Source organism: Octopus bimaculoides, chromosome 13 (assembly GCF_046866305.1).
Source record: "Octopus bimaculoides isolate indiv1 chromosome 13, ASM4686630v1, whole genome shotgun sequence".
In the NCBI taxonomy this organism is placed as follows: Eukaryota; Metazoa; Mollusca; class Cephalopoda; order Octopoda; family Octopodidae; genus Octopus; species Octopus bimaculoides.
Window position 1 is genome coordinate 30,055,022 of NC_142940.1, and position 16,000 is coordinate 30,071,021.

At 35.8% G+C, this 16,000-nt stretch overlaps 1 protein-coding gene across 6 annotated transcripts in view; it reads left to right on the forward strand.

Annotated features, from left to right (window-relative positions):
* LOC106883675 (calnexin) overlaps positions 1-16,000 on the forward strand; it is a 99,019-nt gene that overhangs the window by 16,072 nt on the left and 66,947 nt on the right. Inside the window, exon 1 of one of the 6 annotated variants that reach the window (XM_089361614.1) lies at positions 5,685-5,789. The exons of the other annotated variants lie outside the window; for them this stretch is intronic. The gene's annotated coding sequence lies outside the window, so the exon portion shown is untranslated. Of the gene's footprint in view, positions 1-5,684; positions 5,790-16,000 lie in introns of those variants that run through there. 6 annotated transcript variants of the gene reach the window in all.

Consider the following 16,000-nt stretch of genomic DNA (forward strand, 5'->3'; position numbering starts at 1 on the left):
CTAGGCACACTCCGCAAGGTGAAATCCACAAAAGTGCAACTCCTTCCACGCGAAACATGTCCACCAGAATGTTCGAGTTATGGCGGAAAAAAACGCCACACAAAAAGTTTTCAAATAAAATTCTCAGTCCGCCTTTGTGGCGGCTCAAACACATCCACCAACAATGGCAAGTGAGAAACACAACCTTTTGTTTGCTAAAGCGAGCAATAATTTTGAGCTGCCGAGAGCAGGCGAAATTGTCCCAGAGCTGGCCAAAATTTACTGAAAAAATAAAGCAACAATAAATTCCGCCCAGCTCAAAAAAAAACAAATCCACCTACCTCGGCTGACTTCACAATTATTCACTTTTTGGACAGAGCCAAAACACTCGTGCCCACCTCGGTCAACAGCAAGCAAAAACACTAATGCGCATGTGCAGAAGCGAGCTACTTACCACACAGCCACTGCTATGTCTATTGCAGGAGAATTAAACAAAAGCTGGCAAATGACCTACAATATATATATATATATACACTCGTACTTGTTTCAGTCATTTGACTGTGGCCAAGCTGGAGCACCGCCTTTAGTCAAGCAAATTGATCCCAGGACTTATTCTTTGTAAGCCTAGTACTTATTCTATTGGTGTCTTTTGCCGAATCGCTAAGTTACGGGGACGTAAACACACCAGCATTGGTTATCAAGCAATGTTGGGGGGACAAACATATACACACATATATATGATGGGTTTCTTTCAGTTTCTGTCTACCAAATCCACTCACAAGGCTTTGGTCGGCCCAAGGCTATAGTAGAAGACACTTGCCCAAGGTGTCACCTGGTGGGACTGAACCAAGAAATATGTGGTTGGTAAGCAAGCTATTTACCACACAGCCTCACATAATGTGTATATATATATGTGTGTGTGTGTGTGTGTGTGTATATATATATATATATATATATATATATCATCACCATCATTATCATTTAACTTCTGTTTTCCATGCTGGCATGGGGTTGATGGTTTTACCGGAGTGCTGGCTAGACTACACACACATGATTTTCTTCTAGTGCTTCAATTCTGTTTATGTACATATATTTTACTTGATTGCTGACATTTAGCAATAGTTTCTCTCATTATTTTGATATGCTATTATCTGTTATTAATAAAACTATCAGCATTTTTGATGACATGAGTATGCTAGTTTATAATAAAACGGATGTCTTTAATTTTTGTATTGCCTCCTTACCCTAAGCACTAAGTAGAATTCCATTAATTCTTTAGTCTTCAGATTACTCTGTCAAATGTTAGGTTTATTTATTCACATTGTTTTGAATTAATCCTGCATTATTTTGGAGCTTTGAGAAGTCGATGATGTGATTATTTATTTTTCAGAATGACATTGTAGGGTATGTATGAGAGGCCAGATCTGGCAATAAAACAGATAGAATATTTTGGGCTGGATATGACTAGTTTAAAAAGGGTTAAATCATCATCATGTGGTTGAGCTTGCTTGGACATTTTTAACCAGAGGATCCACTGTCTTTGGTGAGTTGATCTACATATCTTGTATTTGGATGACCTGCTCAAGTATGGCCATGCTTTGGGATCCATTGCAGTAGGTCATTTGCCAGCTTTTGTTTAGCTCCCCTGCAATGTCCTGCAAAATGCAAGTTTCTTTCTCTTATGATTGTAGAAACAGGCAGGAGATATTCATGCTGACATTTCTCGGTGGGATGAGTTCTCCAAGATATGTTTAAGACTGATGTAGTAATAATAATGCTTGTCCATCAGGTCCCCAGTTGTAGATATACATGTTAGCTGTGCATACTCAATAAACAGTCTCAGACAAAATTACAGGGTTGCCTTTTGGCAAGTCATAGCACCTGTCAGCCACCTAGCCAGGGTCATGGTGAAATCTTGAAATCCTGAAAAGAGCAGAAATACCAATATCATTGGAATAGAGGGTGGTAATAGGGAATGAAATACAAAAAAAAATCTTTGGATTTCTTCTCACTTTGCAGAGCAAATTACACTTTTGTGAAACTTTGTCTGGGAAACTCAACAGTTTGACTCGCTCTCCAATTGTCTATAGGACCTGCGATCATAGGCAAGAAATTGGTAATCAAAAGACATTTCATGACTTGCATTCCATTAAAACTAGGATATAATGTATTCTCCAGTCAGGTTATTACCTATGGAAGGATTATTAATGAGGTTAGCATATTTTTGAATCACAGCCAAGGATATGCATAGGCTTGAAAGAAATGAAGCCAGTATGCTTTGCTGGATGTGCAATGTCAGTGTGCATGTTCGACAGAGTGTAAGCATCTTGAGAGAAAAGTTAGGCATAAGAGGAACTAGATGTAGTGTGCAGGAGAGGTAACTGCACTGGTATGGTCATGTGATGCGTATGGATGAGGACAGCTGTGTAAAGAAGTGCTGATCTTTAACTGTGGAGAGAACCTGTGGTAGAGGTAGACCCAGGAAGACATGGGACGCAGTGGTGAAGCATGATCTTTGAACCTTGAACCTCACAGAGGCAATGACTAGTGAATGAGACCTTTGATGATGTACTCTGCTTAAGAGGACTAAGCCAAGAACACCCATGCAGGTTGCACATAAGAAAATCAACCTTGAACGTTGGGCCTCACGGAGGCATAGTGGCTGAGTTCTTTTTGAGCGTTGGGACTGGGCCTCACAGAGGCAAAGTAGCTGAGTTCCTTTTGAATGTTGGGCTTCACAGAGGCAAGGTGGCTGAGTTCCTTTCGAGCATTGGGCCCCATGGGGCAAAGTGGCCAAGTTCCTTTCGAGTGTTGGGTCTTACAGAGGCAATGACCAAGACCTTTGGCATTATTTCGTGCTTGAGAAGAAGACCCATCAGGCCGTGCAAAATCGCAGTCATGGTAGATACCGGTGTCATGCAAATGGCACCTGTGCCAGTGGCACATAAAGAACACCCATTACACTTTCAGAGTGGTTGGCATTAGGAAGGGCATCCAACTGTAGAAAACCATGCGAAATCAGACTGGAGCCTGGCGCAGCCTTCTAGTGTACCAGCCCAAGTCAAACCATTCAACCTATGCCAGCATAGACAACGGATGTTAAATGATGATGATGAATTATTGTGTTAAAGATGCGTATGGAAAAACAAGGTTACATTTACAAAATAGTTAAAAGTTTGTTTGGAGGGACAATAAGATTTTGAGGAAAATTTAGGGTAATTCTAGTTTGCTTAAACACAGGCCTATTTCAGGTCACCTGGATGAGTTTTCATTGTATGACCCAAAACATCCATTGACTACATTTGTAGATTGTATGTAAAATTTTTAAGGACATGTTTATACTCTTCCAACATTCCAATAGATATTAAATTCAATTAGCCTTTCAAGCTCTGGCTTTCATTTTATGCACAAGCAGCACTCTGTCTTAGTGAAAAATATGAATATACATTGACACATGTTTGAAATGCCATTTGAAGTTAGCTTAATCAGTTTCATGAATATTGACTACAGTCCTCAAGATAAGGGAGAATGTTATACATTCATTGGTGGTGGAGAGGCTTTACATTTTGAGTTTAAATACCACTAAGGTTGACTTTGCTTTTCATTCTTTTGGGGTCAATAAGTACCAGTTGAGCACTTGGTTTGGTATAATCAATTAGCTCCTCACTTTAAAAATTTCAGGTCTTGTGACTATAGTAAAAAGAATTAAGTTTTTGTTTAGAACATAAAATTAACTTGGAATTTTGATGGAAGGTTTTAATTTAGAAATTTAAAACTGAAAATTTGTATCTTAGAACTAGGGATGGTCTAACACAGGTTAAGGGATATTGCTTGTGATCAGGGATTAAGAGATTTCTATTTTTTTAAATGATACTGATAATCACAAGTTCATACATTTACAGAGTAGGAATAGAGGTAACTGGATTGACCCAAGAATAATGAAATGTGAAATCACTCAAAGTGAGTTTTGAACTCAAAATATAGAAAGATGAAACTAAATACAGTGAGATTTAGTTCTGCATTCTTCCATTTTGTAATTTCTTAGTCAACACCTATATTTATATTATGAGATTGTTTTTGCTTGCCCTTATTCTCATTGTCTAGTTTTCTATCAAAAATTTGCCAGCCAGCATGTTGTTAGAGAGACACAAATGAAGAGTTTAGTTTTCAGGTAGTTAAAACAGATCACAGACCCTTTTAATCTCATTTATGAGAGGATCAATAGCTGTACATTGTAACCTTTGTGATCATTTAAAGTTTGGCCAAAGACAGTTTATTGCTGTTGTTGGAGTATTTCTTTCTTGGTAAGTAGACTGACAATCACTATTGGCTTTTCTTACTGTAACTTTTAATTCTATCTTGCAGAGTAATAAAATATAACAGACTAGGTTGCCTAAATGTCTTAGTATTTAGTTTAATTACTTGTCTTTGAATCTTGCTGGTTTCACTGCATTGTCAGACATGCATTACATTATTATTCCCTTTCATGGATCTTTCTAGCGTACTGGTCTGGTATGTCTGGTTGTCATGAAATTAAGCAGATGATGTCTTCCACTGGATTAGAAATCTGTCTACTGTAAACCTTTATGGGTAGAATTGAACTCTGTTTAAGCAATTCTATAGTGCTGTTAGTGTTAAAATGTAGCACTTACAGCAGCTAGTTGATATTGGGCCAATGAAAGTGTCAAGACCAGAAATAGGGAATCTCTGAACTACCACTGAAATTTTGGCTTCATCAAATTTGAAACTGCTTTGCCTTGAGTTTCTGGAAAGGTTTGAGACTTAAGACCAAAACAGTAGTTTATTACACTGCTTTCAACAATCTCTGATGATATTGAAAGCATTATAACTGTCTAATAAAACTAACATTAATTATAATTAATGTTGCTGATTAGTGTTATCATGTATATACATATGAATTTGTAAGATTCCTAATTATCAGCACTGATGCACCTTCAGGTTTTTACTTGAAATTCACTCCTGGTATTAAAGTTCTCCACCCCTGAAAAAAATCATTGATACATAACAGCACTGTTGATTGCCTGGTGTTTTCAACTGACTAAAACATTTGTACTCTCCAGTTCTCTATTATATTGAGTGAGGTTGTAGTTCACATGCTCTAAACTTGGGTGGTAGTAAGAGTTCCACAGCTGTTACAATGATCACATGCTTTTAAGAGAACAAAAGTAAAACATGATTTACTTTAATGCAAAATATTTTATGAGTCTCTCATACACAAATCACACATGAATCTTCTGTTGGCATCAATGATAAAAATTCCAGTTATTCAACAAACTTTCTACTCACTATATTTTTCTGTAGGCACATATAACTTTAGTGTATAATACTCAGACAAAATGTGCCTAACACAGTGTGTGATAGAAATAGATCCTTTGAATTACAATTTATTCAGATTATTTCCATACAGTTCCCATCTGTCCACTTTCACTCAGTAGGGTTGGGTTAACCTCATGCTGTAGTGTTATGCAGTGGAAACAAATCTGGGACCTTGTTATTGTGAAGTGAATTTTTTAACCACTTCACCATGCCTTCATCCATTTCCACACACTTTGCACAGTCACACACACACATACACACGCTCTCTCTTTCTTTCTCTCTCTCTTTCTCTCTCTCTCTCTCTTTCTCTCTCTCTCTCTCTCTTTCTCTCTCTCTCTCTCTCTCTCTCTCTTGTACACATACATAAATTGGGTAGTTAATTCTTAATTGAATCATTTGAATATTGTTACAGCTAAGTAGTCTTAGTTCTAACAACTTAACCATGAATTAAAGTCTGGTCTGAAGCTAACAGGGTAAAGTTCTTTTGTTATAGTAGAAGTGGAACATTCTGAAACCATTTTCTCCTTATGTCCGTTGAATCTTTGACATTCTTCGTATACTTAATGTAATGTTACCTGATTACTGTTTATAAAAGCTGTTTTTTCTATGTAGATGTGCAGGATTGGTTTTAATGTTGCCTGTTAAAAGTGAATTGATGTATAAGTGCCATGTATATATATATATATATATATATATATATATATATATATATAGTTGGGAAAAATTGGGTTGGTGGTGACCTGTTTCAAGAGGTGCAGTTAAGAGGTTTAACTACCATTATTGTTGCCAGTATTTTTTATTGTAATCGATATTGTTTTTCTGTATTGATGTTGGTTATTGTGGTTTTAACTCCAGTTCAGCCCTGATCCAGCAGCCTTATAAACAAAGACATTCCAGCTATGAGCATATTAATTTTATTTAGACATAGAATTTTACATTGCCTCTCTTTTAAAGTTACTAAAGTACAGTTTGAGGGAAATTTGGCTGCTATTTTTAACAAGATTAATAGCCATGTAGAGGCTCTCTTGGCTTGTTTTGATTTTACTGATTTACTATGTAGCAGCTTACTGTGCGTATCATTCTACAATTACAGATGCCTTCCAGTTAATGTTAACAGCACATTTTCATTCAACGTGTTGTCCATTTCTATTACATGTCCAGTGTTGGCCAATACTTGTAATGCTTCTATCTCTGCTTTTTAAGTTTCAATTGTCAATTTTGAGTGGCGCTAATCAACAATAATCATTAACCATTATATAAAGAGACCTTTATGATCAAAACTAGAGAAATGTCTCTGATCAGAACTAGAAAGTGACTCTTGAGAAATAATGATTTAGAATAAGCTGTATCCCTATAAAAAAATTTCATATATGTTGCAGTTATCTGATTCAGTAACAAATTGCTATGAACATTATCATCATGATTTTTGTCTTTGGGTAGCAACTATTATTTGCTTACCCTGAGGAAGTATGAAAAATGGCTAATATTGCCTTCAAACTTTGCTTTTGTTACATTTATTCAAACCTCAAAGAATCCTTTTCAACACATGGCTATGATGCTCCACCACTAAGAGACATGCTCAAGTGGTTACAGTCAAGCAGCTAGCAAGCAAATCTGGTATTGAGCAGAATATTTGCTATAACGCTATTTCTGCTTCAGCAACTCAGCATTGAATCTGTTTGAAATGTAATGGGAAACAGGTCAGTTTCAAAACATTGATGTTCGGGTCACAAAGCAAAGATCAAAAGGAATTGTAGTAATTTCCTTTGAATTTTAGATGGAAGCAAATAGGAAATAACACTTACTGATCAAGGCGGTGCCTCAGCATGGCCACAGTCAAATGACTGAAACAAGTAAAAGATAAAAAAAATAATAATTTTGTTACACAGTGTAATACATAGTTTCAATAAGAAAACTTCTCTTTTGATGTTATGAGTTTGCAATTCAAGATATTTCATTTTGCACCTATTTTTCATGCTGGCATGCATTATGTGAGTCATCACTATCCAACTCCGTTCTTACTTGGAGTTGATTCGTTCCAAGTTGATGGTCTTTTTGTCCTACCTTTTAATGCATGATTACGGGTGGGATCTTGCATTACAGCTTGGCAAAGGTGAGCTCAGTGTGTGGTAGCTATGATTCAATAGAGTTTAGTCATAGTATTCAGTGTATATTTCAACTAACGAATGACAAAATTCTAGAAATATTGTGTCTTTGTTTAAAATGATAGTGTAATTTGTGAAAGATTTGGTTGCTTTTTCTAGCAAGCTGAACAACTGCTTATTTTGCTTACCATGACAAAAACCTGAATTTTAATGTTTCTATTAACTTGCTACTAACAAGATATATACAATAATTATATCAATAATCTAACAGTAATTGATCTTTATTTCAATTATCAGAGAAATGAGAGATGTTGCCATTTGAGTTTATAGGCACAGTAGTTTGAATAAATAGTTGCAGGATGAAAGGTTACAGAAAGGACAAGTGGGGTTGGAGGGGAGGGGTGCCCAGAGAGTAGCGAATAGGCACAACAAAAGTAGTGGCGTGTGCAGTAAGCTTTTGCGGTGGGTCAAATCTTCTACAGTACCACATATCATTAGCCTTTAGTCATTTCCTTTTTCAGATGCAACATCCTGAGATCATTCTTCACCACTTCATTCCCTCCTCCTCCCACTGGTACCATTCACTTTGTGACTACTTGGCATTTTCCCATTTGCATCATATGTAAGCGACATACTAGTGCAGTCGCTTACTACAACTGATTCCACTTATATCTAGTTTGTCCTTGTTTATTTATACTTTGTTGTTCACATACACTAACATGACACGTCCAGCAAAGCATGCTCACTTTGTTTCTTTCAAGTTTTTGCATGTCTTCTTCCCTAAAGTCCCAAATCTTGCTGCTGTGCAGCAGTACATTTTGCATACAAGTATCATACAATCTACCCTTGATTTGAGGAATAAACCCTTGATGTCAGTAAAGATAACTGCCTATACTAGTTATCACACTTTGGCAATGTGTTAGCTAGAATGATAACTGCAAATTAGCCATGGGAGGGAGAATAGCCACTCTCACTGTTAATTTGGTCACGTAAGTAGCAAAAGCTATCAAGCACTTCTAGGGAACCATTTGAAAGATGTATATGTATATAAACTTGTATATACAAATATGTATGTGTGTTGTTTGGAAATCTTAAAGAAGTACATATAATATTTCATGGTTGTTGGTATTTTAGCATAAGGTAAAACAGAAGAATGGTTTGATCTCAGTGTTCAAAGAAAAAAAAAATTGTTACTGAAGAGAATCAGTTTTGAATTTTGTTTGAGGCAAAAGTTCATATAATAAAGGTTTGTACAATTTATAATAATACAGAGTATATCAAGGTTAAGTAATACAAGATTTAGCTGTTAATCTAATACACTGAATATACTTGGGACAAATGTAAACAAATATACTATCATACATTTACATTATGCAAGCCATATCACTTACTACATCTATAATTATGCCAGTGCAGTGCTATTTATGCAAATCAAAATTTTCTTATTTAATGAAGTCAATGTTTTAATTGACTAATATATATAATCACACAAAATAGATTATCAAATGTCCAGGAGATTCCCTAGGGTTAGTCGATAAATTCTGTTACCTGGGTGAAGTAGAATATTGTTGCTAGAATAATAGAATGGAGAAAGTTCCAGGAGTTATTGCTTTTGTTGGTAATGAAAGGGATCTCCCTCAGAGTGAAAGGCAGATTGTGTGATGCTAGTGAGACATGGGGCTTGAATGCAGAGGACATGTGAAGGCTAGAAAGAAATGAAGTTAATATGCTCCAGTGGATGTGCAGCATTAGATTGCATATAAAACAATGTAAATATGTTGATAGAAAAATTGAGTATAGGAGGAATCAGATGTAGTGTGTAAGAGAAAAGGCAATACAGGCATAATCATGTGATGCGCATGGATGACAACAGCTCTATAAAGAAGTGCTAATTCCTGAAGTGAGTGGAACTTGTGGCAAAGAGATGCAGGAAGACATGGGATGAAATAGTGAAGGCAGACCTCAAAATGTTGAACATTATGGTGGAGATGACAATGAGTTGAAGTGATTGGAATTTTGCTGTGCTTAAGAAAGGTCCTAAAAGCATTATAGTTATGTCCATTTACCTACTGGACCCTGTCCATGCACTCAATCTATCCCCATCATGCTTTCGCTTACAATAGTTACATATCTGAGCTACATTTTAGGACTGCCACACCTCATCTTTAACACTGTCTCATCTGCTATCACTCTTAACAGCCTTTCATATATGCTATTGGCACCCACCTCCCACCTTTGTCCTCTACCACTATGTACTTTTGATGTACTTCTGCTGCACCCATTTCTTTCCTCTACATCTCTCTCTCTCTCTCTCTTTCTATCTCTCTCTCTCTCTTTCTCTCTCTCTCTCTCTTTCTCTCTCTCTCTCTCTCTTTCTCTCTCTCTCTCTCTCTCTTTCTCTCTCTCTCTCTCTCTCTCTCTCTCTCTCTCTCATCCCCAATCTCTCACCACTTACATTTTTTACTTTATCTACAGATTTATTATACTGCTGCTCTCTGCCCTTCCTGCATCACCACTTGTTACCTACTTCCTGCATTTACATTAAATGAAATCTGCTGCTTAGCACGTCAGTAAACATTGTGTGAACTCTACTTTCAGTATCTCTTTACATATGTAGATTTAAGATTCTTCTATCCTTTTTCTGGGACAGTTTGTCTTGTGCACATTTACCAATACAAAAGCTATTCATTTAGTTGCTATATCAAATACATACAAATATACAAAATCGATTTAGTGTTGACCATGAAATGTTCTCCATTTTCCATCCTAGCTGGGCTAATTTAATCTTAAGCTTAAATTTAATGCTATTATTAAATGATCCTTTACTGAGCACTTCAGTGTAATAGTAAGCTCTCAACAAGCTGAGTCTGTAATCTTCTTTTTTTTCTTCCACTTCTTTGCTGAAATTATTTCAGTTGGCTTTCCATTCCCTAATCTCATTTTGGAAAACTGTTATATTTTTGTTTTCAATTCATTCAGTATTTATGCTCATGCTTTCATTTCTATTGACTTATTAGGGTACTAAATTCAGTCAGTAATTTTCTACATGGGAATTCCTAGAATGAGATACACTAGTAGCTACCAATAATTATCACAAGTGCTTGATCTGTTACTTTATTCTCAGTATGGATGTTTTTTTTTTCTTTTTTATCCTCTTCATTAAAAGTAATCTATGGGATAATGTCTAAGCTGGTTTGTTATATCAAATCAGCAATACCAGTTGAATACACTAACATTTGTAGCCCTGCTCCTCTATTCAATTGAATAAGGCCAGTTTTTGTTTCTTTGAATGATCCTAATTTGGATCTATTGATTCCTACTTGATGGAATGTAGATTTTTTTTTGTTCATTTTGTAATGTTAAAAGGTTTTATATGTGTATAAGTTTGTGAGTGGATGTTTGTGGTAGTATCTGTAAACAGTTGGGTATTTGTAATGTGCATAATTTTGTGACTGCATCTTCGTGTGGTAGTTAAATTATATTTGGGTCTCTATTTTATTGTGTAGAGATGAAAATAGTCATATTTCATATTGGATTTCCTATCGTCATTTGTAATATGGGGTATTTGAACCCAGCACCCTAACTTAATATGGTGTAGCTGCTTCTTATAGACAACTATGCTGTGCCCATAGTATTGTCTCTAGGTAGATAGGTAGAATGAATGATTGTCACTGAAGTGCCTTTCACATGTGGATAATGTAGTACAGTAGATTGCATATGAATCATCAAAACAATTCCTTTGATGCTGTGGAATGAATAGTGATAAGTCATAGATGTAACACAATCTTTTGTTGATACTTATTAGCATCTAAATACTATTAAAAAGTAAGACAAAAATGAATATAAGCATATATGTGTGTATTTTAAATGACTTATCATGTTACCACAATGTAACTGATTCAGATCAAGTTGTTTATTAACCAAATTTAACTCAAAACTATTAGTCTGAAATATAAAAAGTATGTTCCTTTTAAAAATATACAAGCTATGAATTTACAATCTTCCAATTACTGTAGATAGAGAAAAGATGCTTTTTGTGATGCAAAAAGAGGAAGGGGTGATTAATTTCTGAAGAGTGCAGTATTCTTTGTTTGTCATTGTTTTTATGTACTTTTATCTTGATTTTTGTTTAAGTACAAGCATGGCTGTGAAATACAGTGAAGAATTTAGCTTTACAATCATTTGCATTTTGGGTTTAGTTCCCCACATGGACGTGTGTATTTCTATTACAGTTCCAAACCAACCAAAGCTTTGTGAGTGGATTTGGTTGACAAAATGAAAAAAGACTATCATATATGTACATGTGTACACCTCTTTGTCTTGACTTTGGACAGTAATTATAAAAATCACCATCATACAAATGGTGTTTTTGTTTGCAATCTTCTGGATGTCATCATTATGATTTTATTTAGATTTATGGAAATCTATTCTTTAAAAGGTGTCTAAGTATTTAACTGGGCAGTTACTATTCATATTTGGCATTTACTATTTCATTACCAATAATTCAAGTAGTAGAATGACGGAATTTGTAGAGCATTTGACAAAATGTTTTGTGGTACTTTGGTGCCTTTCATCTTTCTTGATTTGATAAAAGTTAGTATCGGTCATGCAGTAAAATTAATGACCCCCACCTCCTACCCAATCTATGGTTTTGTAACCATTTGTGTGTTTTTATTCTGCTCAATTGTTACATTGACTGCTATTATAACCTAATTCTTCATGTTCCAGGCTATTTTCTTAATTACAATTAATTCTCAGCTATTTTGATGCAGACTTAACATCGAATCGTTCAATTAAACCGACATTTTATAATAGTCATTTTAATAGCAATGCCTCATTGGCTACAAGTTTCCAACAGGTCAGTCACTGGTTCCTTATACCTGACCGTGAATGATGAGGGCGTGTCTGTGCAACTTGGCTAGAACAAATGCCATACATGATATATTTGTTCAAAAGCATTTGTTTATTGGTTTTCTCGCTAATGTTTACCATTAAACATTGCTGAAATATATATGTATGCTCTTTTTTTTTTGCCTTAAGCATTATTTGTAAATCTAATAAAATGTTTATAAGTACTAATTTCAACATCCAGAATTGGCAGAACACATTCACTTTGGTTAGTAATATGGTCACATAGAAAGCAATATTTGTGGGATTCATCTACCATAGTGGAATGTTCTCTTTGCTGTCTTAAGCATACTTGTGTCAGATAGATAGATATAGTCAGAAAGGTAGAAAGACTAACTTGGTTTTGAAGGACAGTGAAAGCAGAGGTCAAGTAGTTAGAAGGGAAGCCAGACATCAAATATACTCAGCTTGGGGTGGAGCAGAAAGGGATAAATTTGCACAAGTTTTGTGATGTGAGAATCAGAGGATTGAAGTGTGCCCTATTGTAAGAATGTGCTTAAGAAAACTAATGTGTCCTATTATCCTGAAGTATATTCAGGATAATAGAGGTTCACTTGCCCTTGTATGGTGTTTGTGTGCAAACAGCAATGCTTCATGATAATCGAACATTTGTGAATACAGAGGACATGCAAAGACTTGAAGGAAATGAGGCTAGCATGCTCTACTGAATATGCGATGTTAGTATGCACATATGACAAAATGCAAATGATGTAGGAGAAAAAATGGGCATAAGGGGCATTGGATGTAGTGTGCAGGAGTGGGGACTGCACTGGTATGGTCATGTGATGCATATGGATGATAACAGCTGTATAAAGATGTTAAATGTGGATGAAACTTGTGGGAGAGGGAGATCCAGGAAGATGTGGGATGATATAATGAAAACTGCCCTTATGATTGGTAGTTCACTCTCCTCGAGAAGATCCATCCATTTCAGCCAGAAATGAGGTCCTAAAATCATTTCATTAATGTCTGTGCTCCTGCAGCCAATCAGTACCTATCAAACCTTCCCTACAACTCATCTTTTATAATACCAATCTCTCCTTCACCTTTTTAACTATGACACTGTTTCCTAAGCTGCTGTAGTATCTGCAATTGAAACCCCCTCTCACCTTTCTTTGTCACTCAAAACAACTATGTGACCTTCATCTCTTTCACCACAAATCCCTCCCTCTCTGCCTCTCTCTTTTCACACTTCACATCAGCTCCATATATCTCCTCTATCTATGGTCTCTCCACCTCCCTGCTTTTTATGTATTGCCACCTATTACCCACCCACTCATTTTCTTTTACCTTATCTCCCAATGAGACTCATTATCCATACCTCCACTCATGTTCAGCATTCACCTTTATTTCCATCTCTAACCATCTGTTACTTTCTTTTCACACTCTTGGGAACCTACCCATCCAGCTATCCAAGCCTTTATTTGCTGTCATTCTTTCACATCTCTGACTTCCACCTTTTACTTATCTGTTGATTACTTTTTTCCTTCATCTTTCTTCCTTGCCACAAGTGATTCTCACAAAAGACAAAGTGAATGGCTGTCCTCACCTTCCCATCATTCTGTTCTATTCTTCCTAGCATTCTGCTCTCTCACTCTTCATTAGGCCTTTATATGAGAGACTGTATTGATCCATCCTCATCACTCTACATGTACCCATCTTCCCTCCATCCTTGTCCCTATCACCATTTGTAATATTTGCAAATAACAAACACTCCCTTTTACCATCACTTCTCATTATTCTGTATTCTGCACCTAGCTTCAGTGATCCTATATTTAAAAGAGTGTATCAAACCATTGTCATCACTCTACCCACTCTCCCATCTCTGCATCATACTATCTGTACCTGATACACACTAAAACCTATTTGTACTGCCACTGTCACTCTCTCTCTCTCCTCTAGACATTTTCCGTTTATCACCCTTTATCTACTCTTGCTTTGTCCATATCTGCAATTGCTCATCATTCTCTATCTGAGTCCACCTCAATATCTTGAGACTTTGATTGATTCTTATTCAAGTTGCAGAGCGATGAACTTGTATCTGGATCCATGTGATTGCAAAGCAAAATTCTTCACCCCACATATTAGCTTTCATTCCATAAGCTTCATGCTTAATAATAAATGAAAGAAAACCCTGTCTCATAATTTTACTTTTTGACACCTGATGTCTGGAGAATAAGATATAACTGTACAATTTGTTCATGATGCTGTCATTTTTCTTTAAATAAGAGAAATGTGTATCAACTTGTAGCAGTGAAATTTGTGAAAGCCTAACATAACTGGACTGAATAAAAAAGAATTTATCATGTGTTTAGATCTTCATAAAGGATTCAGTGAATTCTTTTCAGTGTGTGTGTGTGTGTGTAGGATAAGGGTCATTCAGAATTATAACTCAACTGGCATAAGTGGTTAAGATAACATTGTTAGATTTAAATAATGATTTCTAACATTGGTACAAAGTTACTTATTTTGGTGGAGAATTAATGAAATTTAATCCTGGCAAATTTTGGTATTTTATCCCACCTCCAATGAAAGCAAAGTAGACTTCAGCTAATTTTGACCTCATAAAATAAAGAACTGTGACTAAATAGCTCAATGTTCCACTGAGTCAGTCAGCCTTACTATTCATTAGTTTAAGTATCAAGTCATTTGAGTTGGTTCTAATTTGGAGTGACTCTCCTCTTACACATCTTGCTTGAATGTTCTGTTTGTGGCATGATATCTACTGCTAGCTGTCTTTCCTAATACCAACTACTTTACAGGATGTATTGGATGCATTTTATCATGGTGCCCGCACTAGCAGTTGCCTTGTTCTCTGCAAGACTAAAAAGTTATCTTTACTTAACATAGTCTCTGTTTAAGACAAATATAACTGAATAGAGGAGAGAAAGAGAGAGAGAGAGAGAGTGTGTGTTTGTTATGAGGTAAACCACAATTTGAATGAAAAGATGATAGGAGAGGTAGGAGTAATAAAGGAGACAGTGGTAGCAACATATTCATTGTCAAGGAGATTGAATGTCAAAGTACCATGATAGGATAGCAGTAAAGATCTGTGATGGTAATAGACAAAAATAAAGATGGGCAATAAGTAAATGCTAAATGTTAATGTGAGGTCATATGAAGGAAAGAAATTGATGGTTAACAGTAAAGAATGGTGATGGTAGAGAGTAGTGAATATAGACGGGTCTTATGGTGTTCTTCATTACTTATGGAAGTGAAGAGTAAACAGATAAGGAGTGATAAGAGGATGATAACAGAGGAGATTGAAAATGAATAGATCAAATGACTTAAGCTGGCATGGTATAGCGAGTAGGATAAGAGAATGATACATGAGAGAGTACAACGAAGAGAATAGTGGAGAGGTAATCTGAATATATTGGGTGACTGAGCACAACTAATGTTATCTCAAGCTGAGTAACAGATATGATTTGATGAAATAATTCCAGATAGTTTTGATTATTGTTTTTTTATAAATTAGCTATTAGTGACAGTAGCAGTGTTTGTAATGATCCAGGTTAACCCTGTAGCATTCAGATTATCTTGTAGTGTTGAGGTTTTAATGATGTGACAGTTTACTTTTGAATGACATTCTTGAGTAGGTCGGAGAGGCTGAATCTGGTTAGTTTGAACTTAAAACAGGTAGAATTTTTGAGCCAGATATACTTGGTTTA